Source organism: Hypanus sabinus, chromosome 27 (assembly GCF_030144855.1).
Source record: "Hypanus sabinus isolate sHypSab1 chromosome 27, sHypSab1.hap1, whole genome shotgun sequence".
NCBI lineage: Eukaryota > Metazoa > Chordata > Chondrichthyes > Myliobatiformes > Dasyatidae > Hypanus > Hypanus sabinus.
Window position 1 is genome coordinate 44,681,068 of NC_082732.1, and position 25,466 is coordinate 44,706,533.

A 25,466-nucleotide genomic window follows, 5' to 3' on the forward strand; every position below is an offset into this window, starting at 1 on the left:
CGTTGGGAATTGAACCTGGGTCACTGGCTCTAAAGGAGCATTACACAAGCCATTCAATGAGACTCAATTCAATCAGATTCCGAAGAGAGAGAGCTAAAGATTAGCTTTCTTTGTTGCATGTGCATCGAAACGTACAGTGAAATGTGTCATTTACATCAAATTAAATCACTGAAGGTTGCACTTGGCAGTCCACAAGTATTGCCACACTTCTGGCATCAGCCTTGCATGCCCACCTTCCTAACCCGACCCATGCGGTACGTCTTTGGACAGTGGGAGTAAACTGGAGTGCCCGGAGGAAACAAGAAGAATGAACAAAGTCCTTTCAGGCAACGGGGGGAGGGGGATTGAACCCCATTCGGTGATTGCTGACTCTGTAGAGCCATTTAATGAGATTGCGACTGGGTCAGTGGCATACCAAGGCTTTGCTACCATCGCCTTGTCCTGCTCCTGAATGACCCTCCTCCTCTTCCAGGAGGGCAGGGACCGCTGGCTCAGTCCTCCTCCACCAGGGAGAACTTCCCTCCTGGATTCTGCTTGCCATGGGGTGGCTGGCTGTGCAGAACAATCGCAGAGGGTGGTTGCTGATGTAATATACGGTCACTGCTTTGAGAACAAACTCCCAGTTCTCTAGAGTTTGTTCTCAAAGCAGTGACCGTATATTACATTAGCAACTACCCTCTGCGATTTACTAGTCCTGATGAAGGGTCTCGGCCCGAAACGTCGACAGTGCTTCTCCCTATAGATGCTGCCTGGCCTGCTGTGTTCCACCAGCATTTTGTGTGTTTTGCTTGAATTTCCAGCATCTGCAGATTTCCTCGTGTTTGCCATCTCTCGAGTGCAGGAATCACACAGACTGCCAAACAGAAAAAACAGTGGATTTTGTTCCTTTAATATTTTTGTTTCCGACTACTCATCACCGTGGACAACTCGCAGATGAAGGGTCTCTGCCTGAAATGTCGACTGTTTATTCGTCTCCACTGATGCTGTCTGACCTGCTGAGTTCCTCCAGCATTTAGTGTGTGTTGCTCTGGATTTCCAGCATGTGCAGAATTGCTTGTGTTTAAAATTCAGGGCTTCCTGGATTAGAACTTACATCTGCTTTGCATCACTCTAATTATTATCCACTTCTTCTGCATAAGTGTAATGTTGGCACGTGTCCAAAAATGAGCACATGTAGTCCTGGAGCTCTCCACTGTGGTTTGGCCTGTGGGAAACTGCTCAAAGTCTGATGTGAGGTTTGGTCTGGGTTATCAACCTTCTCCTGCCTGCAAGGGGCACCACAGTAGAACAGCAGTTAGCGCAATGCTTTTACAGATCAGGGCATCGGAGGTCAGAGTTCAATTCTGGCATCCTCTGTAAGTTTGTACGTTCTCCCTGTGACTGCATGGGTTTCCTCCAGGTGCTCTGATTTCCTCCCACTGTCCGAAAACGTATGGGTTAGTAGGGTAAATGGTCATTGTAAATTGTCCTGTGATTAGACCAGGGTTAAATCGGTGGGTTTGTTGGGTGGTGTGGCTCGTTGGGCCCAGAAGGTCTGTTCTGTGTTGTACCCCTAAATTTAAAAAAAAGAATAATAAAAAAGTCTCGGAGTCACCGGTGGTGCCGAGTGTTTGAAAAACCTCTTTCTTCATCGCTCTCTCACTCCAGTTGAAGGTGAGATCCCCAAGGGCATGTTAGCACCTCCTGAGTCCTGGACACTGGCACAGAGATCAGCACAGAGCAACAAAGGGTGAGGGGTGAGTGAGCTATTAAGAGGCACAAGTTGATAATACAAACAACACATTTCACTGTATGTTTTGATGTAGATGTGATAAATAAATCTGAATGTGAGGATGGGGTAGACAGCCAGCACCTTTTCCAGCGTGGAAATAGAATAACTTTAATGTGATTGGAGGAAAGTATAGGGGGGGATGTCAACAGTATGTTTTGTTAGACACAGAGCGGTGGGTGCATGGAACATGCTGTCAGGTATGATGCTGGAGGAAGATACATCAGAGATATTTAAGACTCTTAGATAGTCACGTGGATGAGAGAGTTAGGTTAACGTTGGAGTAGGCTGAAAGGCTGGCAGAACATTGTGGGCCAAAGGGCCTGTACTTTTTGTTCTGTGTTTCATTGTGACTACAAATACAGTGTTTGCTTGTATACAGTGAAGACAAGACTTGTTTGGATTTTAATTTTTTTTTTGCAATGCTGTGGTACATGGTTGTCTGACCAGCTTTGCGCAGTGCCCCACCCTTTGTTCACTAGGAGTTATTTACAGATTGAAAGGAACAATGCTCCTGAGAGGGAACGGTTTAAAACACTTCTCAGGGAAAGACGAGGGCTCTGGGTGATAAGCCTAAAGGTTATAACTGACAATAACAAAATCCTGTTACTGCAACATCTGCACAGTGCTGCTTTAGGGTTGGGCAAGTTCAGAGGGCACTGTCTGAGAACAGAGGGACATCCCATTAGAACAGAGATGAAGAATTTCTTTAGCCAGAGGGTGGTGAATCTGTGGAATTCATTGCCACAGACAGCTGTGGAGGCTGAGTCATTGGGTATATTTAAAGCAGACGCTGATGTGTTCTTGATTCGTCGAGGTGTCAAAGGTTATGAGGAGAAGGCAGGAGAATGGGGTTGAGAGGGACAATGAATCGACGATGGAATGGCAGAGCAGGCTTGATGGATTGAGTGGTCTAACTCTTCTCCTATGCCTTGTGGTCTAATTGGGGATACCGATTAGACCATTAGACACAGGAGCAGAGTGAGGCCAAGTGGTCCATCGAGTCAGCCCAGGTGCCTGTTTTCTGGGCCCAATACGTGACTTATTCCCACCTCTCAGGCAGCTCACTGGCCTCTGTGAGTTTGTTTAAACATCAGTTCCATTTCCCATACGCCACAGGACTGCGGATGACTCTGTAGTAACATTGGATATTGTTCCCTTGTTATTTTTCCGGGAATCCTCTCTGTAAGATACATTCAGGAAGAGTATTCGGATGTATCTTGTTTCCCTCTTCCTCTTTCAGCTCAAGTTCGATGCTCTGGAGACTTGCCCACGGTGACCTCTGCCCTCCCTGGTGTTCTCTTCTGCAATGGGCTCTGGCTCTCTGTCTGCTGCAATGTCTCTGGAGTTTAGAAGAATGATGAGGAATCTCATAGAAACCTGACAAATACTGAAAAGCCTTGATAGAGTGGATGTAGTGAGGGAGTCTAGGACCAAATAGAGGGACATCCCTTTACAGCAGAGATGAGGAATTTGTTTAGCCAGAGGGTGGTGAGACTGTGGAATTCATTGTCACAGAGGGCTGTGGAGGCCCACTCATTGGGTATATTCAAAGTGGAGGCTGATAGATTCTTGAGTAGTCAGGTTGTCGAAGATTGCAGGGAGAAGGCAGGAAATTGGGGTTGAAGAGGATAATAAATCAGTCATGATGGAATGGTGGAGCAGACTTGAGCCGAATGCTGTACTTGGGCTCTCGTCACACTGAGGTATTGCTCCTGGGCAGGCGGTGGGAACCCACTGCACCTGTACCATCCACAGCCTTTGGCAATCCTGAAAGAGTGTGACTTGTTCCACTCGGGCTCTTTGAGTCCTCAGGAGGTAGGGAGACCAAGCCAGACAGACTCACTCTGACACTGACGGAGGCTGTGTTGTGCACTTCCTTCTCTTGCTGCAGGGTCTTTGGGTAGTCTTATTAAAACTCCGTATCAAAAGAGGCCTCCACAACCCTCTGTGGCAATAAATTCCACAGAATCACCACCCTCTGGCTAAAGAAATTACTCATCTCTTCCTTCTGTTTTGAGGCTGTGTCCTCTGGTCCCAGACTCCCCCACTACAGGAAACATCCTCTCCACATCCACTCTATCTGTGTCCTCTGGTCCCAGACTCCCTCACTATAGGAAACATCCTCTCCACATCCACTCTATCTGTGTCCTCTGGTCCCAGACTCCCTCACTATTGGAAACATCCTCTACACATCCACTCTATCTGTGTCCTCTGGTCCTAGACTCCCCCACTACAGGAAACATCCTCTCCACATCCACTCTATCTCTGTCCTCTGGTCCCAGACTCCCCCACTATAGGAAACATCCTCTCCACATCCACTCTATCTGTGTCCTCTGGTCCTAGACTCCCCCACTATAGGAAACACCCTCTCTACATCCACTCTATCTGTGTCCTCTGGTCCCAGACTCCCTCACTATTGGAAACATCCTCTCCACATCCACTCTATCTGTGTCCTCTGGTCCTAGACTCCCTCACTATTGGAAACATCCTCTCCACATCCACTCTATCTGTGTCCTCTGGTCCCAGACTCCCTCACTATTGGAAACATCCTCTCCACATCCACTCTATCTGTGTCCTCTGGTCCCAGACTCCCTCACTATTGGAAACATCCTCTACACATCCACTCTATCTGTGTCCTCTGGTCCTAGACTCCCCCACTATAGGAAACATCCTCTCCACATCCACTCTATCTGTGTCCTCTGGTCCCAGACTCCCTCACTATTGGAAACATCCTCTACACATCCACTCTATCTGTGTCCTCTGGTCCTAGACTCCCCCACTATAGGAAACATCCTCTCCACATCCACTCTATCTGTGTCCTCTGGTCCTAGACTCCCCCACTATTGGAAACATCCTCTACACATCCACTCTATCTGTGTCCTCTGGTCCTAGACTCCCCCACTATAGGAAACATCCTCTACACATCCACTCTATCTGTGTCCTCTGGTCCCAGACTCCCTCACTATTGGAAACATCCTCTACACATCCACTCTATCTGTGTCCTCTGGTCCCAGACTCCCTCACTATTGGAAACATCCTCTACACATCTGCTCTATCTGTGTCCTCTGGTCCCAGACTCCCTCACTATAGGAAACATCCTCTCCACATCTGCTCTATCTGTGTCCTCTGGTCCCAGACTCCCTCACTATTGGAAACATCCTCTACACATCCACTCTATCTGTGTCCTCTGGTCCCAGATTCCCTCACTATTGGAAACATCCTCTACACATCCACTCTATCTGTGTCCTCTGGTCCCAGACTCCCTCACTATTGGAAACATCCTCTACACATCTGCTCTATCTGTGTCCTCTGGTCCCAGACTCCCTCACTATAGGAAACATCCTCTCCACATCTGCTCTATCTGTGTCCTCTGGTCCCAGACTCCCTCACTATTGGAAACATCCTCTACACATCTGCTCTGTCAAGGCTCTTCAATATTAGAAAAGTTTCCATGAAATTTCCCCTCATTGCCTAAATTACAGAGAGTACAGGCCCAGAGCCTGTACCTTTTCATTCCCAGTATCTTTCTTGTGAACCTCCTCTGGATTCTGTCCAATGCCAGCACATAATCACTGAGATATAAGGCACAAGTCTGCTATTACAGCTTGAGGCATCAGAGTTTGGAGTTCAATTCGGACATCATCAGTAAGCAGTTTGTTTCTTCCTTCCCATGAACCATGTGGGTTTCCTCCAGGTGCTCCAGTTTCTTCCCACAGTCCACAGACATACCGGTTAGCAGGTGAAGTGATCAAAGTAAGTTGGGCTAGGGTTAAAATCAGTGGTTTAATGGCAGCACGGCTTGCTGGGCTGAAAGGATCTGTCCCACTCCAAATAAATAAATAAACGAGCAAAAACTCTGCGGGTCAGGCAGCATCTGTGGAGCAGAATAAAGAGCCAATATTTAGGGCTGAGGATTTTCGTCGTCTTAATTCCTCTCCGTAGATGCTGCCTGATCTGCTGAGTTACTTCAGGCATTTTGTGTGTGTGTTACACAACAGTAAGAACTGCCAAGTAAAGACTGGACGTATTGAGTTAGTGGTCTGGGTTTTTGTTCAGTTGCACTGACTAGATTTGGAGTTTTAACACAGTTTTCCAATCCTGCAAGTGATGGTGTGAACATTGTTTAGTGTTTGTAAGGTTGCTGCATTACTGCAGACTGGCCCCACCTATCCTGCCACTCCTTAAAATCTAAGCTTTAACCTCTCCCACCGTCTGCCAGCTTACAGATGTATAAAATCAGATACTCTTAAAAGTGTTCTGCCCTTGTGGGGACCTGTTTGTTAAACACTTACCAACTCAAGCAGTACTGTAGAGAATTGTGTTGGAGCTCTGAGCTTTGCAAGGAGCACTTTTGCCCAACCTGAACCAGAGTTTCAGTCGCAGTTTTATCGTCGCAAATTCAGAATCAGGTTTACTATCACTGACATTCAGTGCCTATAAACAGTATTCACCCTCCCCCACCCCACAGTTGGAAGTTTTCTTGTTTTATTGTTTTACAACATTGAATCACAGTGGAGATAATTTGGCTTTTTTGACACTGATCAACAGAAAAAGACATTTACATGTCAAAAGGAAAACAGATCACAACAAAGTGATCTAAATTTATTACATTATTAAACACAAAATAATTGATCACATTATTACTCGCCCCCTTCAAGTCAGTATTTAGTAGATGCACCTTTGGCAGCGATTATAGCCTTCAGTCAGTGTGGACAGGTCTCTATCAGCTTTGTACATCTGGACAATGCAAATTTTCCCCATTCTTCTTTACAAAACTGCTCAAGTTCTGTCAGATTGCATGGGGATCATGAGTGAACAGCCCTTTTCAAGTCCAGCCACAAATTCGCAATTGAATTGAGGTCTGGACTCTAACATGGCCACTCCAGGACATTAACTTCATTGTTTTTAAGCCATTCCTATGTAATTTTGGCTTTATGCTTGGGGTCATTGTCTTGCTGGAAAGCAAATCTTCTCCCAAGTCACAGTTCTCTTGCAGACTGCATCAAGTTTTTCTCCAGGATTTCCCTGCATTTTGCTGCATTCATTTTGCCCTCTACTTTCACAAGCCTTCCAGGGTCTGCTACAGTGAGGCATCCCCACAGCGTGATGCAGCCATCACCATGCTTCATGGTAGGGATGGTGTATTTTTGATGACGTGTGGTGTTTGGCTTTTGTCAAACATAGTGTTTAGTCTGATGGCCAAAACATTCAATTTTGGTTTCATCAGACCATAGACCCTTTGTCCGGCTGACTTCAGTCTCCCACATGCCTTCTGGGAAACTTTAGCCAAGATTTCATGTGAGTTTTTTCAACAGTGGCTTTCTCTTTGTCACTGTCTCATAAAACTCCAAATGGTGAAGCACCTGGGCAACAGTTGTTGTATGCACAGTCTCTCCCATCTCAGCCAATGAAGTTTGTAACTCCTCCAGAGCTGTCATAGGTCTCTTGGTGGCCACTTAACTAATTATGTGGCTTCTAAAACCAGTTGGATGCCCCAGTGATGATTTAGTGTGTCATATAAAAGCGGGTGAATCATTTTGTTTTGTATTCATAATTCATTTAGACCACTTTGTAGAGATCTGTTTGGCCACGAAAGAGTCTTTTTCTGTTGATCAGTGACAAAAAAGCCGAATTAAATCAACTATGATTTAATGTTGTAAAACAATAAAACATGAAAACTTCCCAGGTGGGTGAACACATTTTATAGGCACTGTATGTTGTGAAATTTGTTGTTTTGTGGCAGCGGTACATTGCAATAAATAATAATTTAAAAAAACTATAAATTACAATACAAAAATTAAATTAATTAATGCAAAAAGGGAGGTAATAAATCGTGAAGTAGTGTACAGGATTCAATGTCCATTCAGAAATCTGATGGGGGGAATTGTATTTTTCACAAACAGAATTAGGTTTATCATCACTGACATTATGTTGTGAAATTTGTGGCAGCTGTTCTAAGGTTCATTTATTATCAAAGCATGTATCCATATACAGCTCTGAAATTTGCCTTCTCCAGACAGCCACAAAACGAGAAAGAACTTGGGAGTCGTTCAGAGAGAAACATTAGACCATCACCCCCAAACAAATAAAGAACAGCATCCCAATCATCAACCCCCAAAACCCCAAGCAGAACTGGAATATAAACCCCCAAAAAACTAATAGAACATCAACCCTCAAACCCCCTCCCCTTGCACAACAAAACAGAAAAGGAACAGGTGATTAAAAACAAAATACAAAATATAAAAACCATAAGTCTGGAAAAAGTCCACAGTCCGTAAAGGCAATCGTCCAATCCATAACCGCAGAACCACAATACCATCCTCCAGTATCACTGACATTCATAGAAAGAGAACACCTCACGAGTACAATGCTATACATAAAAAATTATATAAATTACAAAAATAGTGCAAAAGAGGACGATTCAATGTCCATTCAGAAATCTGGTGGTGAAGGAGAAGAAGCTGTTCCTGAAACTTTGAGTGTGTGTCTTCAGGCTCCAGGACCCCCTCCCTGATGGTGGCAATGAGAAGAGGGCATGTCCCAGATGGTTTGTGCCCTTCATGTTGGATGCTGCCTTCTTGAGGCATCACTGTTTGAAGCCATCCTGGATGCTGGGGAGGCCAGTGCCCATGGTGGCGCTGGCTGAGTTTGCAACCTTCTGCAGCTTTTTCCGACCCTGTGCAGTAGTCGCTCCATATGTCCTTTACCAACTCCATGGAAGTGGTGGGAACTGCCTCAGGAATTCTCCTGGGAATCCCAGCAGCAGGCGGGCAGAGCGACTGACGCAGTGAGTGCAGGTCTGATCTGGCATGTCTGGGTAAACGGGGCCTGTCTTCACTGAGACGATGAGGCCACCACTACTGGCGCCGTGCATGACCTCAAAGAGGCTGGCCTTCTTGGGAGGGGGAGTGATGGAAGATTTGGGCTGTACACAGCTCAGGGTGGACTCCTGGGTTAAGGTGTTGCCCACAGTGAGGCTGGCTGTCTACTGTTAGGACAGGAGGCTGGAGGAATGATTTACTGACTGAACCAGAGGTGACGATAGCATAAATCTCTTCACCGAGCGGCGTTGCTGTGGCGACAGTAACCAATTAGAATTGCTTCCATTATTACGCTGACCCCATAAGCTCGTGTTACAAGGTCTGCCAGTGACACTTGTCTGCACAGTGAAGCTGTTTGTAGCAACTGTCAGATCCCGAGGTTATCCCCACTGAGATCCCTGTGTCCGTGGGCTGGGCTCGTCCTTGTAGGTCCTGTAGTTGCTGCCAACTTTACCCGATGGGCAGAACTCATTATTGTGAGTGCCGTGAACGTTGTTTGTGGAGGTTTGCTCTTCACAGCTGGACAACACTGTGGGACTCGTCAGAAAAAACGTTTCCCTGCTGGCTTCACAGCCTTGAAGGTTCACCAACAACCTTCCGAACAAAGTTGCACACAAAGAGCCTGGCCCCCAGTGGACGCCAGTACGCTGCCGTTCCCCCGATGACTCTGCTGGAAACCTGCCGTGTGTTATGGGAGGGGAATCCCATTAACTTTCACAAAAGGACCAGCATCAATGTTGTATGCCACCAGATGAAGGGGCGTCAGTTGTCTCTGCTGTCTCTGGCTGGAGGGATTCCTGTGGTTTCCATGGAGATGCTGAGGTTTGGTTTGGGCGGGCGGCTGGCTTGCTGTTTTCAGAGGGGGACAAAGTTCTGTGATGGTCAAAGTCAAAGTAAATTTATTGTCACTGCATGTAGTTTAGATTCATTTTCTTGTGGACATTCACAGTAAGTACAGAGAAACAACCAAAACAGAAGCATAATAATAACAATGAATAAATAAATAAACAATAAATATTGAAAACGTCAGATGAAGTGTACTTGAAAGTGGGTCCATAGGTAATGGGAACAGTTCAGTGATTGGGTGAGTGAAGTTGAATGACATTATTCCCTTTGGTTCAGGAGCTTGCTGGTTGAGGGGTAATAACTGTTCCTGAATCTGTTGGTGTGGGACCTGAGGCTCCTATACCTTCTTCCTGATGGCAGCTGCAAGATGAGAGCTTGGCCTGGGTGGTGGGGGTCTCTGATGATGGATGCTGCTTTCCTGCGACAGCTTTTCATGCAGATGTGCTCAGTGGTGAGGATGGCTTTACCTGTGATTGGGCCGTATCCACTACTTTCTGTAAATTTTCCAGTCAAAGTGTTTCCATAAACAGGCAGTGATGCATCCAGTCAGTATACTGTCCACCACACGAACGTGGAAGTTTGTCAGAGTTTTAGATGACATGCCAATTTTTCCACAGACTTCTAAGGAAGTAGAGGTGCTGCCATGCTTTCTGTTTAATGGCACTTGTGTGCTGTGCCCAGCAGAGATCCTCCGAGTGATAACACCGAGGAATTTAAAGTTGCTGCTGAGTGTTTTGTGTTTCTGAGCTGTCACTGTGCTTGCAGGTGTAATCTGATCATTCAGTTGAGAAGGATGTTGTCTATTGGTGGGTCCTCAGGTGACCGTGGGGATTGTCTATTGGTGGATCATCAGGTGATCGTAGGGATTGTCTATTGGTGGGTCCTCAGGTGACCGTAGGGATTGTCTATTGGTGGATCATCAGGTGACCGTGGGGATTGTCTATTGGTGGATCATCAGGTGACCGTAGGGGTTGTCTATTGGTGGATCATCAGGTGACCGTGGGGATTGTCTATTGGTGGATCATCAGGTGACCGTAGGGATTGTCTATTGGTGGATCATCAGGTGACCGTGGGGATTGTCTATTGGTGGGTCCTCAGGTGACCGTAGGGATTGTCTGTTGGTGGGTCCTCAGGTGACCGTAGGGATTGTCTATTGGTGGTCCTCAGGTGACCCTATGGATTGTCTATTGGTGGTCCTCAGGTGACCGTAGGGATTGTCTATTGGTGGATCATCAGGTGACCGTGGGGATTGTCTATTGGTGGGTCCTCAGGTGACTGTAGGGATTGTCTGTTGGTGGATCATCAGGTGACCGTAGGGATTGTCAATTGGTGGGTCCTCAGGTGACCGTAGGGATTGTCTATTGGTGGTCCTCAGGTGACCGTAGGGATTGTCTATTGGTGGGTCCTCAGGTGACTGTAGGGATTGTCTATTGGTGGGTCCTCAGGTGACTGTAGGGATTGTCTATTGGTGGGTCATCAGGTGACCGTAGGGATTGTCTATTGGTGGGTCCTCAGGTGACCGTAGGGATTGTCTATTGGTGGGTCCTCAGGTGACCGTAGGGGTTGTCTATTGGTGGGTCCTCAGGTGACTGTAGGGGTTGTCTATTGGTGGGTCCTCAGGTGACTGTAGGGATCGTCTATTGGTGGGTCCTCAGGTGACCGTAGGGATTGTCTATTGGTGGGTCCTCAGGTGACCGTAGGGATTGTCTATTGGTGGGTCCTCAGGTGACCGTAGGGATTGTCTATTGGTGGTCCTCAGGTGACCGTAGGGATTGTCTATTGGTGGGTCCTCAGGTGACCGTAGGGGTTGTCTATTGGTGGGTCCTCAGGTGACAGTAGGGATTGTCTGTTGGTGGGTCCTCAGGTGACCGTAGGGATTGTCTATTGGTGGGTCCTCAGGTGACCGTAGGTATTGTCTATTGGTGGTCCTCAGGTGACCGTAGGGATTGTCTATTGGTGGGTCCTCAGGTGACCGTAGGGATTGTCTATTTGTGGGTCCTCAGGTGACTGTAGGGATTGTCTATTGGTGGGTCCTCAGGTGACCGTAGGGATTGTCTATTGGTGGGTCCTCAGGTGACCGTAGGGATTGTCTATTGGTGGGTCCTCAGGTGACCGTAGGGGTTGTCTATTGGTGGGTCCTCAGGTGACCGTAGGGGTTGTCTATTGGTGGGTCCTCAGGTGACGTAGGGGTTGTCTATTGGTGGGTCCTCAGGTGACCGTAGGGATTGTCTATTGGTGGGTCCTCAGGTGACCGTAGGGATTGTCTATTGGTGGGTCCTCAGGTGACCGTAGGGGTTGTCTATTGGTGGGTCCTCAGGTGACCGTAGGGGTTGTCTATTGGTGGGTCCTCAGGTGACCGTAGGGGTTGTCTATTGGTGGGTCCTCAGGTGACCGTAGGGGTTGTCTATTGGTGGATCCACAGGTGACTGTAGAGACTGATCTGGGATCCACATATTATGCTGCAGTGTGGGCAAGAAAAGTGGTGACTGTGTCCATGCAAAAGGTCTGATTTCAACAGTCCGAAATCCCACAGAACTCTGTCTGTTGAAATAATGGAGAAACTAGTGGCTACAATTGCTGGTTCCAGGTGCAACAATTTGCCGGGTGAACTGGGTGGGCCAGGCAGCATCTGCTGGGTGAACTGGGTGGGCCAGGCAGCATCTGCTGGGTGAACTGGGTGGGCCAGGCAGCATCTGCTGGGTGAACTGGGTGGGCCAGGCAGCATCTGCTGGGTGAACTGGGTGAGCCAGGCAGCATCTGCTGGGTGAACTGGGTGGGCCAGGCAGCATCTGCTGGGTGAACTGGGTGGGCCAGGCAGCATCTGCTGGGGTGAACTGGGTGAGCCAGGCAGCATCTGCTGGGTGAACTGGGTGGGCCAGGCAGCATCTGCTGGGTGAACTGGGTGGGCCAGGCAGCATCTGCTGGGTGAACTGGGTGGGCCAGGCAGCATCTGCTGGGTGAACTGGGTGGGCCAGGCAGCATCTGCTGGGTGAACTGGGTGAGCCAGGCAGCATCTGCTGGGTGAACTGGGTGGGCCAGGCAGCATCTGCTGGGTGAACTGGGTGATCCAGGCAGCATCTGCTGGGTGAACTGGGTGGGCCAGGCAGCTTCTGCTGGGGTGAACTGGGTGAGCCAGGCAGCATCTGCTGGGTGAACTGGGTGGGCCAGGCAGCATCTGCTGGGTGAACTGGGTGAGCCGGGTTGCATTGAATGTATCCTCGTTTCCAATCCTGATTTACTAGATGTCAAAGAGGTATAGATCGAGTGGACAACCGAAGAGTTTTCCTCAAGGCGGAAATGGCTAATACAAGAGGTCATCATTTGAATGTGATTGGATGAAAGAATAGTGGGAGGGGGAATGTCAGAGGTAATGTTTTACAACATGGTGGAACGCTCTGCCCGTGGTGTTAGAGCCAGATACATTTGGGACATTCAGGAGACACTTAGTTAGGCACATGAATGATAGAAAAATGGAGGGCTAAATGGGAGGGGAGGGTTAGATTGATCTTGGAGTAGGTCAAAAGTACGGGACAACATCGTGTTCTGAAGGGTCTGTTCTGTTGCTGTAGTTTATGAATTGTCGATAATTCTTTTCCCTTACAGATGCTGTTTGACCTACTGAGTTCCTCCAGCAGGTGTTTGCTCTGCAAGATAGTTGGATGAGATGACCCCCAAAGTTGGTCAGAAGAGGAGGGTGTTAAAGTGAAGAGTTAGATACTGTGAAGTGTGGAGTCTCGAGGAGGGATTTTGAGTTGGGAGCACTGACAGCTTGGGTATAGCCAGCAGCTTTGAACAGACCAGAACACACCAGGTTATAGGGCCATGGGAGATTATAGGAAGGGATTTGGAAATGAGGATGGAAATGTTACACTTAGTGTAGGCCTCTATTCCCCCCCCCCTCCCCCTCCCATCAGCAGAAGATTCAAAAGCCTGAAAGCTCTTTCCACCAGACTCGAGGAAATTTTGACTCTGCTGTTACAAAATTATTGAATGGTCTCCATGTTCTTGTGTCCTTACTTTCAAGGATCTGTGGGTCCTGTTCTGTCTGCTGTCTTTCTTTGTTTCGTGGCTGCCTGAAAGGTGAAGAATCTCCAGATTGTATATAGTCTGTATAATTTGTACTTTGAACTTTTGAACATGGCTCCTGGCCTGGTGCAGGAGGGAGACCATCAACACTTACTATTTATACCAATCCATCAACTAACCCCCACCCCCTCACTTACACGCTAGGGGCAATTTAGAGCAATCATTTAAGATTGCAGCATAAATTAAGTAATTTATCTGCACTGCTCAGCACACGGAAACCAGCCTCCCCTTCATGAACTCTGTCTACACTTCTCACTGCCTCAGCAAAGCAGCCGGCAAAATCAGAGACCCCACCCATACTGAACATTCTCCTTTCTCAACTGCCCCCCCCCCCAACAGGCAGAAGATACAAAAGTCTGAAAGCACGTGCCACCAGGCTCAAGAACAGCTTCTACTTCTGCTGTTATACGATCATTGAAAGGTCTCCTAGTACATTAAGATTGACTCCTGACCTCACAATCTATCTAATCATGGTCTTGTCTGCACACACTGCACTTTCTCTGCAGTCGGTTAATTGGCCACATGGGTGTAGTTGAGCAGAGTGGACTCCTTGGGCCAGAAGGGCCTTATATTGTGCTCTGTCTCCAAATAAAAAGTCCAACTTGCAAATACAAAATCTTTGACTTTGGCTTTGATTTGATTACTGGCCTCTAGATTGAACCAATGACTCTGCCAGTATCCTCTCAGCCCACTCTCTGTCTTCCTGCCTGCGAGAAACTTCTTAAAACTCAGCTGAAGCCCTGTGTGCTGAATCCCCTGCGGTGGTGACTGTCTCTGAGCTGATGGTCTGGGTTCTGAATCCCCTGGGGTGGTGACTGAGCTGATGATCTGGGTTCTGAATCCCCTGGGGTGGTGACTGTCTCTGAGCTGATGGTCTGGGTTCTGAATCCCCTGGGGTGGTGACTGAGCTGATGATCTGGGTTCTGAATCCCCTGGGGTGGTGACTGTCTCTGAGCTGATGGTCTGGGTGCTGAATCCCCTGGAGTGGTGACTGTCTCTGAGCTGATGGTCTGGGTGCTGAATCCCCTGGGGTGGTGACTGAGCTGATGATGTGGGTTCTGAATCCCCTGGGGTGGTGACTGGCTTTGTGGCTGCAGACTCACTTTCATGAACTTAAGCTGCTGTTGTTTGCACAATTTGTTTTTTTCTGCACATTGGGTGTTTGGTCTGTTTTTTAATGGGTTCTATTGGGTTTCTTTATTTGGTGGCTGCTATTAAACATTCCTTGTGTGATAAGCCTTTCAATTCCGGAATCATTTTCATAAACTCCCTTTGAACCCTCTCCAACGTCTGCATATTGTTTTCTAGATAAGGGGCCCAGAACTGCTCATAATACCCCAAGTGGGGCCTCACCAGTGCCTCATAAAGCCTCAGCATTATATCCTTGCTTTTATATTCTAGTCTTTGGATTTTTGAATTCTCTCTGTTTATGAAAATAGTCTGTGCTTTTATTCCTTCTGCAAAAGTAACGACCGTGCACTTCCTGACACCATATTTCATCAGCCACTTCTTTGCCCATTCTCCAAACCGAAGTCCTTCTGCAGACTCTCTGCTTTCTCAACACTACCTGCTCCTCCACCTATCTTTGTATCATCTGCAAACATGGCCACAAAGCCATCAATTGCATCATCCAACTCATTGACATATAATGTTTTAAGAAGCAGTATCAACACCAACCCCTGCGGAACACCAGTAGCTTCCGGCAGCCTCCCTGTATTCCCACTCTTTGCCCCCACCAGTCAGCCAATGTTCTATCCATGGTAGTATCTTCCCTGTAATACCATGGGTTCTGTTTCAACCCTGAGGTAAAAAATAATGTCTGTCTACTCTAGCTATTCCTCTCATAACTTTATAAATCTATATCTGATCTCCTCTCAGTGTCTGTCACTCCAGTAAAAACAACCCTGGTTTGTCCAAACTTTCATTATAGCACAGACCTAATCTCGGCAGCATTCTGCTAAACCTCTCCAAAGCCTGAACATCCTTCCTATAATGGGGTGACCAGAACTGTACACAATACTCCAGGTGCAGCCTAACCAGAGTTTTATAAAGTTGCAACATAACTTCCTGAGTTTTGAACTCAATGTCTCGACTAATAAAGGCAAGCAGAAAAAAAAATTGGAAGTATGTTTATTGTCAAAGTACGTATATGTCACCATATACAACCCCGAGATTCATTTTCTTGTGGGTATTCGTGGTAAATACAAGAAACAATAGAATCAAAGAAAGTAAACACAAAGTACACTGCAGATGCTGTGGTCAAAGCAACACATATAACACACTGGAGGAACTCAGCAGGTCGGGCAGCATCCGTGGACAGTCCTGATGAAGGGTCTTGGCCCGAAACGTTGACTGTTCATTTCCGTGGATGCTACCCGACCTGCTGAGTTCCCCCAGCTTGTTGTACATGTTGCCAGAATCAAAGAAAGACTGCACCCAACAGGACGGACAAGCAACCCATGTGCAAAAGAGCAAGTTGTGCAAATACAAATGAAAAAATATGAACAAATAAGCAACAAATATTCAGAACATGAGTTGAAGAGTCCTTGGAAGTGACAAGTTCTGTCATTAGATCACAATACCATAAGATATGGAGCAGAATTAGGACCATCAATTCTGCTGTGCCATCCAGTCATGACGATCATCCCTCTCAATCTCATTCTCCCGCCTCCTCCCTGCAATCTTTGGTGCCCTGACCAATCAAGAGCCTGTCAACCTCTACTTCAAAAATACCCAATGACCTGGCCTCCACAGCCAACTGTGGCAATGAATATCACAGATTCATCACCCCATAGCTAAAGAAATTCCTCCTTTTCTCTGTTCTAAGTGGACATCCCTCTATTGTGAGGCTATGCACTCTGATCCTAGACTCCCCACTACAGGAAACTTCCACTCTATCTAGAACTTTCAATATTCAATTGGATTCGATGAAATCCCCTCTCATTCTTCTAAACTCTAGTGAGTACAGGTTCAGAGCTATCAAACGTTAATGCTTTCATCTTAGTGAACTTTCTCTGGGCCCTCTCCAATGACATCTTTTCCAGAACTGCTCTAGTGCAGATTGACCAATGCCTTATAAAGCCTCAGCATTCTACCCGTGTCTTCACGGTTGAAGACACTACCAGTGTTCACTTCCCAAGCTAGTATCACTGCCGAAGATCAAAGCCTGAAGGCAGATTGACGTTTGGAAATCGAAGCTCGATGGACGAGGGTTTGAGCCAGGCGTCTGGAGACTGGAGGCCTGTCTGTGTCTCTGAGTGGGTAGGAGTTTTGCTGTTGTTCTCCAAGGCATTGTAGACATTGCTGTGGTGAGACTGGAATGTGTGGTGACACTTGCAGGCTGCCACAAGCACATCCTTAAATCCAACAATGCATTTCACTGTATGTTTTGATGTACATGTGATAAATGAATTAGTCAGAATTTGATTTACATGGTTCCTGAGGATTGTGGGCATGCTATATTGGCGCTGGAATTTGTGTTGACACTTGTGGGCTGCCTCCAGGTGTGTTATTTGTTAACACAAACAACGCATTTCAGTGAAAGTTTCTACGTTCGCCTGAACCAGGAGCGAGGCTTGATCCATTTAAGTGCCACGCCAACTGGGAAAGGTTGAGTACTGGCTGGAAGCAGCCCGAAGCATATTGCTGTAGCGGGGCCCAGTGCTCGGACAGTTTAAATGCCGGGCCAGGTAGGCTGGAAGGGCAGGGCATTGGGGCCGGAGGCTTCACAGTGATTTGCCTTGCTATCTGATGAGCTGAGACCAAGGCTATGAGCCAACTCCTGCTGCTCCGAGATCCCGGTCTACGGACTCAATTTGGTTCAGAATGCTATTGTTTGCATGATTTGTGTTTTTTTCCTCTTTTGCTGTGCATCGGGTGTTGTTTTGTCTTAAATTGGGTTATTCTGCGTTTCTTACTTTGTGGCTACCTGTAAGCTGATGAATCTCAAGGTTGCATAATTTATACCTACTTTGTACTTTGAACTGTGATTAATAAACTTGAATCTGAAGTGAGCAGGCGGCTGATTGGGATGTCCTGTTAAAGTAAGAAAGGAGAAGTCACCACAAGCGAGAGAAAAAATTAGAACTGGGTTGTTAGTTCAAATGTCCGCCTCCTGACCCTGGAGTACTTTCCTCATCATTAACACAACGAGGCTACAATGCCACATGGGGTCAGACTTCAAAGAGCAGCAGCAGCCTTGTTGATGACCCTGATTTCTTTGTAGAGATGTACTGTATGATCTTAAGAGCACGCACAACTGTAACTTGACCCTGTTCTGATCAGTTTGGCCGAGGTATGGATGGAAAAGTAAGGAACTTTGTAGCAAGATCGGTTTACTGCACTTAATTGGCTTATCTTTAATCATGATGCACCATACTGCAGGTTCGGTTACAACAAAAGTCGTGGATTCAGCCCAGTTCATCATGGGTAAATCCCTCCCCACCATTGAGCACATCTACATTGAGCAGGAAAGCAGCGTCCATCATCAAGGACCCCCACCAGCCAGGCCACGCTCTCTTCTTGCTGCTGCCATCAGGTAGAAGGTACAGGAGCCTCAGGGCTCACACCACCAGGTTCAGGAACAGTTACTACCCCTCAAACATCAGACTCTTGAACCAGAGGGATAACTTCACTGAGCCCAACACAAAACTGATCCCACAACCTATGGAGTCACTTTCAAGGATTCTTCATCTCATGTTCTTGATATTTATTGACTATTTATCATTATTTTTCTTGTTTTTTTTGCTGTTTCTTTGTATTTACTGTGAATACCTCCAAGAAAATGACTCTCAGGGTTGTATATGGTGACAAACGTACTTTGATAATAAAGTTACTGAACAGAGCGAGGGTTGGCTTCTCTTCCTCTGTACTGTTCAGTTGCCCATCGGAGTCACTGACGCTGTGCTTCTGCCTGAGTGATACCGCATTGATTCCCCACCCTGTCACGACTGCCAGCAGAGTTCTGTTGGTAGTGCGGAGCAGTGGAGCCTCCTTCCCTCACCACAGTTCATTACCTGTGGCATTTGTGGGGTTGGATTAGACCATAAAACATGGGAATATAATTAGGCCATTCAGCCCAAAGAGTCTGCCTTGCCTTTCCATAATGGCTAATTTACCTCTGAATCCCATTCTGCCTGTAACCTTTGTCATTCTTACTAATCAAGAACCTTTCAACTACCACTTCAAATATACCCGATGACTTGGCTTCGATGGCAACAAATTCCACAGATTTACCACCCATTACCTAAAGAAATTCCTCTTCATGACTATTCTAAATGGATGTCCCTCTATTCTGAGGCTGTGCCCTCTGGTCCTAGACTCCCCCACTAAAGGAAACATCCTCTCCACATCCACTATATCTGTGTCCTCTGGTCCTAGACTCCCCCACTATAGGAAACATCCTGTCCACATCCAATCTATCTGTGCCCTCTGGTCCTAGACTCCCCCACTAAAGGAAACATCCTCTCCACATCCACTATATCTGTGTCCTCTGGTCCTAGACTCCCCCACTAAAGGAAACATCTTCTCCACATCCACTCTGTCCAGGCCTTTGAATATTCTATAGGTTTTGATGAGATCCCCTGATTCTTCCAAACTCAAGAACCTATCAACCACCACATGACTACAGGCCCAGTCGTTCCTCATACATCAATCCTTTCATACCCGGATCATTTTAACGAGCTTTCTGTAGACCCTCTCCAATGCCAGCACATCTTTTCTCCGATAAAGGACCAAAGCCTACTCACAGTACTCCAAATGTGGTCTGACCAAAGCCTTGTATTTGGTGAGAGCAGACCTCCCTTAAGGATCTCTGCTACCTGGGAGTTGCTACCATCAGAGAGGAGGCACAGGAGCCTACAACCACATGTCCAATGTTTTAGAGATAGCTTCTTCCCCTCTGCCATCAGATTTCTGAATAGTCCTTGAAAGATAGCCTTTATTTCTTCCACCAATCACCTCCCAGATTCTTACCCTATCCCCCGTTCCCCACCTACCTTCCTCCACACCTGGTCTCACCTATCACCTGCCAGCCTGTACTCCTTCCCCTCCCCCACCTTCTTCCTTTACAGTCCTGATGAAGGGTCTCAGCCCAGTCTGTTGACCGTTTATTCCTCTCCATAGACGCCGCCTCACCTGCTGAGTTCCTCCAGCATTTTGAGTGTTGTTCTAGATTTCCAATGTCTGTAGACTCTCTTCTGTCCTTAAAGATGTCCTCATTGGCAGGGAGGCTTCATCTGTGATGAAGCTGGTTGAGTGTGCAGCCCCTTTATAGCCTCTTACAATCTCTGAAACTGCTCGTGGTTTCAGGCCTGACTGATTCACCTCTTTGCAGGGAGGTGACTTAATACCCGATTTAACTCGCCCTCTCAACATAAATGTATAAACTGGAAGATGGGGTGTGTGCATCCTGTTGAGAATATTTTTTATCCATAGTTAGATTTCAGAGTCAGAATCAGGCTCACTATCACTGTCAGAGTGAAATTTGATGTTTTGCTGCAGCAGTACACTGGAATACATAGTAATAAAGATCTGTACATTACAATAAGAATATATATTCCATGAAATGAGTAGTGCAAGAAGAGAGGGAAAAGTAATGAGATGGTGTAGATTACTGATGGTGGAGGGAAGAAACTGTTCCTGAAGCGTTGAGAGAGGCTTTTCAGGCCCCTGTGCTTCCCTGGTGATAGCGGTGAGAGGATTGCTGCCAGGTCCTGGGTGATTTAAGCTGATTCTGTTTTTAATCGTAAACGACAACACGCGTGAGCCTGTTTGTTTAGTTGAGTCTGCTGCCACGAATAACGGAGCAGTGTGTGACTGTGACTGCACACTGTCCGGGTACTGCTGACTGTCTCCAAACCTCTGCCCACGCCGGCACTGCCAGCGTCTGCCTCCCAGTCATCGCCGAGCCGCAGCCGAGGAGGCGGCAAGAATTCAAATGAGACCCGCAGTTCCCATCCCTTCCCCAACCCCCACCTCTCCCCCTCCCTCGCCTTTAACACTGCAGTAACTCCCAATGTTGCTCTCGGCTGCAAAATAATAGTTTCACTGCAATGCGAGACCCGCTAGTTATCGCGCTGGGGAAATAATGGGATTCACCTAAAATTTGCAGTGTGTGTGTGGGAGGGGGGAGACAGGGAGAGGGAGAAACGGGGATGGGGAGGGACGAGGAGAGGGGTGGGTGAGAGAATGGGAGAAGGGGCGGGGAGAGAGTGGGAGAGGAAGAGGGGTGGGGAGAGGGAGAAACTGGGATGGGGTGAGAGGGGACGGGGAGAGGGGTGGGGAGAGTGGCAGAGGGAAGGGGGTGGGGAGAGGGAGAAACAGGGATGGGGTGAGAGGGGACGGGGAGAGGGGTGGGGAGAGTGGCAGAGGGAAGGGGGTGGGGAGAGGGAGAAACGGGGATGGGGTGAGAGGGGACAGGGAGAGGGGTGGGGAGCCACTGGGAAGAGTGGGAGAGGGAAGGGGGTGGGGAGAGGGAGAAACAGGGATGGGGTGAGAGGGGACGGGGAGAGGGGTGGGGAGAGTGGCAGAGGGAAGGGGGTGGGGAGAGGGAGAAACGGGGATGGGGTGAGAGGGGTGGGGAGCCACTGGGGAGAGTGGCAGAGGGAAGGGGGTGGGGAGAGGGAGAAACGGGGATGGGGTGAGAGGGGTGGGGAGCCACTGGGGAGAGTGGGAGAGGGAGAAACGGGGATGGGGTGAGAGGGGACGGGGAGAGGGGTGGGGAGAGTGGGAGAGGGAAGGGGTGGGGAGAGGGAGAAACGGGGATGGGGTGAGAGGGGTGGGGAGCCACTGGGGAGAGTGGGAGAGGGAGAAACGGGGATGGGGTGAGAGGGGACGGGGAGAGGGGTGGGGAGAGTGGGAGAGGGAAGGGGTGGGGAGAGGGAGAAACGGGGATGGGGTGAGAGGGGTGGGGAGCCACTGGGGAGAGTGGGAGAGGGAGAAACGGGGATGGGGGTGAGAGGGGACGGGGAGAGGGGTGGGGAGAGTGGGAGAGGGAAGGGGGTGGGGAGAGGGAGAAACGGGGATGGGGTGAGAGGGGTGGGGAGCCACTGGGGAGAGTGGGAGAGGGAGAAACGGGGATGGGGTGAGAGGGGTGGGGAGCCACTGGGGAGAGTGGGAGAGGGAGAAACGGGGATGGGGTGAGAGGGGACGGGGAGAGGGGTGGGGAGAGTGGGAGAGGGAAGGGGTTGGGGGAGACACCGGGGAGAGGGAGCCTGTTCTTGTGAGTGTCTTCCGTGGGAATGTGTTTTCCGTAGCGGTGCTTACAGAATAGCAGCGATCAGAGACGTTGGTGACTGACCGACCGCCCAGGTAAATGTGAAGAATCGCTGATCCGCGCTTGGGCCATCCAAGGGCCGTGACTGCTTTTAATTTGCGAGTCTTTGTGTTTCTGGAATCTGCAGGTTTGAGGTACGGAAACGAATGATCAGAATCTGGTTTGTTATTGCTGACATATGTCGTGGAATGTGTTTTGCGGTGGTGCGATACATAAAATAAATACTATAAATTGCAATAAGAAATGTACATAAAATTTAAACTAAGTAGTGCAAAAAGAGATCAAAAATAATGAGGTAGTATTCCTGGGTTCATTGTCCATTCAGAAATCAGATGGTGGAGGGGAAGAAGCTGTTATTGAATCGTTGAATTTGGGTCTCCGGCTCCTGTACCTCCTCCCTGATGGTAGCAATGAGAAAAAGGCATGTCTTAGGTGATGGGGGACCTTAATGACAGATGCCACCTTTTTGAGGCATCACCCTTTGCAGATGCCCTCGATGCTGGGGAGGCTGGTACCCGTGATGGAACTGGCCGAGTTTGCAACTTTCTGCGAGAATTGTCGTTTCCTCTTTAAGCACTGGATGTCGAGTCTGCGGGGCGGTTACGCTTGGTTAGTCTGTTCCGGAGCCTGTTAGATAATTGATTGGCGGTAGGGTGGGTATATTCCCGACTGAAGAGGAGGGTAGTGACCGGCTGTTGCTGCGCAGAGCGGAGCCGGTGAGTTGGGCTGCAAAGGGTTAAGTCTGCTGTCACAGACGGGCTGTCCTTTCCACAACCCTCCCTCCGCCCCCTGTGGGCCGTTGCCGTCAGAGGGAGAGTGCAGGCGGCCCGGAGTGACCCCTGCGCTTCCCAGCGGAACCAGGGAATAAATTAGTCCGGAGTCTGGAGTCCGGAATGCGGCTGCAAGGGACGAGGAGACGCGATGGATCGGCGGCACCCGGCCCGGGAACACGGTAAGCCGCCGGGCAGCCCGGGGGTAATTGCAGGCATGGGGAGGTGGGCTGAGGGGTAATGCTGATGACTTGTCACACCCTATGGACATGGGGTCGGTCGGGAGTCTCTGCCTGTCGGCGTCGCTCCGCGTGTCAATTCTTGGTCTCGCTGCTCTCGGGGGCTTTACGCCGGAGTGCAGGTGAGGTTGCTGGCCGGGAAAAAGAAACGCTGGGGAGACGGGATCTTTAGAAGACAGTAGAAAGGTTGATCAATCCCTCCACCCACTAACTCGCCCCTCCACAGCCCCTGCTGTGGCGGTAAGGAAGGCTGTCCATGGGTAGTCAAAATATATCTCCGGCGCCAACCTACCCTCCATCAAGGACGGAAAACATCATAAATTTTAACATTTAAGAAAAACTTGGACAGGTACATGAATGAGAGGTGTATGGAGGGATATGGTCCAGGTGCAGGTCAGTGGGACTAGTCAGAAAAATGGTTCGGCACAGCCAAGAAGGGCCAAAAGGCCCGTTTCTGTGCTGTAACGTTCTATAGATCCCACCCACCCTGCTCATGGACTGTCTGTCCCACTCCCATCAGGGAGGAGGCTATGTAGCATCCATGCCAGGACCACCAGATTCAAAAGCAGTTACTTTCCCCAAGCAATAAGGCTGATCAACACTTCCACCCACTAACCCACCCCTCCACACCCCCAACCAACACATTTCCCGTCAGAGTCACCTTATGTACAGACACTTCTGTGCCTAGTGTCACTGTATTGATGTACAATCAATCTATGTATATAAGCTATCTTATGGATTTATATTTATTGAGTTTTTATTATTATGTTCTTTATCTTATTGTGTTTACTTATGTGCTGCACCAGATCTGGAGTAACAATTATCTTGTTCTCCTTTACACTTGTGTACTGGAAATGACATTAAACAGTTTTGAGCAACACACACAAAATGCTGCAGGAGTTCAGCGGGCCAGACAGCACCCTGAATGCAAAATGGTTTAGTTGGCCCTCGGTTGAGTGTTATAATTGTTTTATTTCTGATGTGGATTTCTGCTGCCTGAGACCTGATCCACATACTGTGTGGGCCTCGCACTCAACCAACCCGCAGGGGGATGCTCCTGAGAGGAGGGAGTGCCTCTCTGTGCCTCTGCTGCCTTCTTGTGGTGGGAGAGGGTGTTGGGATACAGTGGCTCCCAGGACACTTGCATTTTGTTCCAAAACCTTATTCACACAAAAAATACAAACATCAGATCTACAAGACTGTTAATTTCAAATTAAAATATGGATTCTACTATCTACAATTCTCACCCATCTCAGAAATGCCTCACTGTACCCATAGTGACCGCATGCTCCATCTCTGTGGACCCTTGGGCAAGAACGGTCACTTGGGCAGAGCCTGGACCGTCCACCACCTGGACCTATGAATGGTCATCTTGGGCAGAATCAGGAACAAGCTTACCAGTAAATCCTCTGAATGATCTCCCCACACCCCAGTGTATCAGGAGTAGGGGCCTGAAGTGCAATCATTACCTGAGCAGCAGCCCCTTCAGATAGGAACTCTTGTTCCATATAAATGTGGTTCACTGACTCCTCAGAATGGACAAGTGGACGGGGTGTCGGTGAACCAACTTAAAAAGCTGTTGTACAGCATTGGCCTGGGCAACAGCTTCCACCCCAGCTCCCCCATGCATAATGGAAGAACTCCCCCCCCCCCCCCCGATAAAGAGACTCCCACTGGCGACCTTCCCCAGGACACTTGCCTTCCACCTTGCGAACGTTCAAAACCAAGTTGCTCTCATTTTTAGTGGGGATGTAGGCGGGGTTGGGAGGGAGATTCTGTGCTCGTTTCCTGTCTGTGAGCGCCAAACTCTGTGGTACAGGCCATAAGTGGAAGGAATGCTTTGTTAGCCAACGTGATTAGGGAACCGCATCATCGAGCACCTCTGCTCCATCTGCAAAAAGCAGTATTTCCTGGTGGCCAACCATTTAAATTCCTATCCCCATTCCTGGTGAGACATGTTGGCCCATTGCCTCCTCTTCTGCCACTTGCACCTCATATTCCATATAGCTGGCTTCCAACCTGAGGGCATGCATGTGGACATTTCCAACTTGCTATAGTTTATCCCCCTCTGCCTTCCCTTTTCTTCAGTTCCCCACTCTGACCCCTTGCCTCTTCTCACCTTTCCCTGGCCCCCTGCTCCTTCCTTTTCTCCCATGGCCCTCTCTCCTCCCCTACCAGATTCTGTCTTGTCCAGTACTTTACCTTTTCCACCCACCACCTTCCAGTTTCTTACTTTAGTCCTCGCCCTGCCCACCTGGCTTCACCTGCTTCCCTCCTACCTTATTCTGGTTTCTTCTCCTTTACTTTCCAGACTCGGTGAAGGGTCTTGGCCCAAAACCTCAGCTGTTTATTCCCCTCCATTGATGCTTCCCGATCTGCCAAGTTCTGCCAGTATTTTGTGGCTGTTGCTCTAAATCTCCAGCATCTGCAGAATCTGTGTTTGCTGTGATACAGGTCTATGTCTGAGACCCTGATCTTTACCGGAAGGGCCTGTTCCATGCTGTATCTTCAAATTAAATAAAAATAAAATAGATTTGCTGTTCGAGAGGCTTTTAGACAGGTAATGGAGGATACGTGTGCAGGCAGAAGAGATTTAGTTTAATTTGGCATCATGGCCAGCACAGATATTGTGGGCCAAATGGCCTGATCCTGTGTTGT

General features: G+C 48.4%; 1 long non-coding RNA gene across 2 annotated transcripts in view; it reads left to right on the forward strand.

Annotated features, from left to right (window-relative positions):
* The window catches only part of LOC132382287 (uncharacterized), a 53,194-nt gene extending 32,590 nt beyond the window's left edge, over positions 1–20,604 (forward strand). The window contains exon 3 of one of the 2 annotated variants that reach the window (XR_009508271.1): positions 17,908–20,604. This is a non-coding gene — a long non-coding RNA (uncharacterized LOC132382287). Of the gene's footprint in view, positions 1–13,041; positions 13,704–17,907 lie in introns of those variants that run through there. The other variant, XR_009508272.1, reaches the window with a different exon arrangement.
* Positions 20,605–25,466: the final 4,862 nt, after the last annotated feature.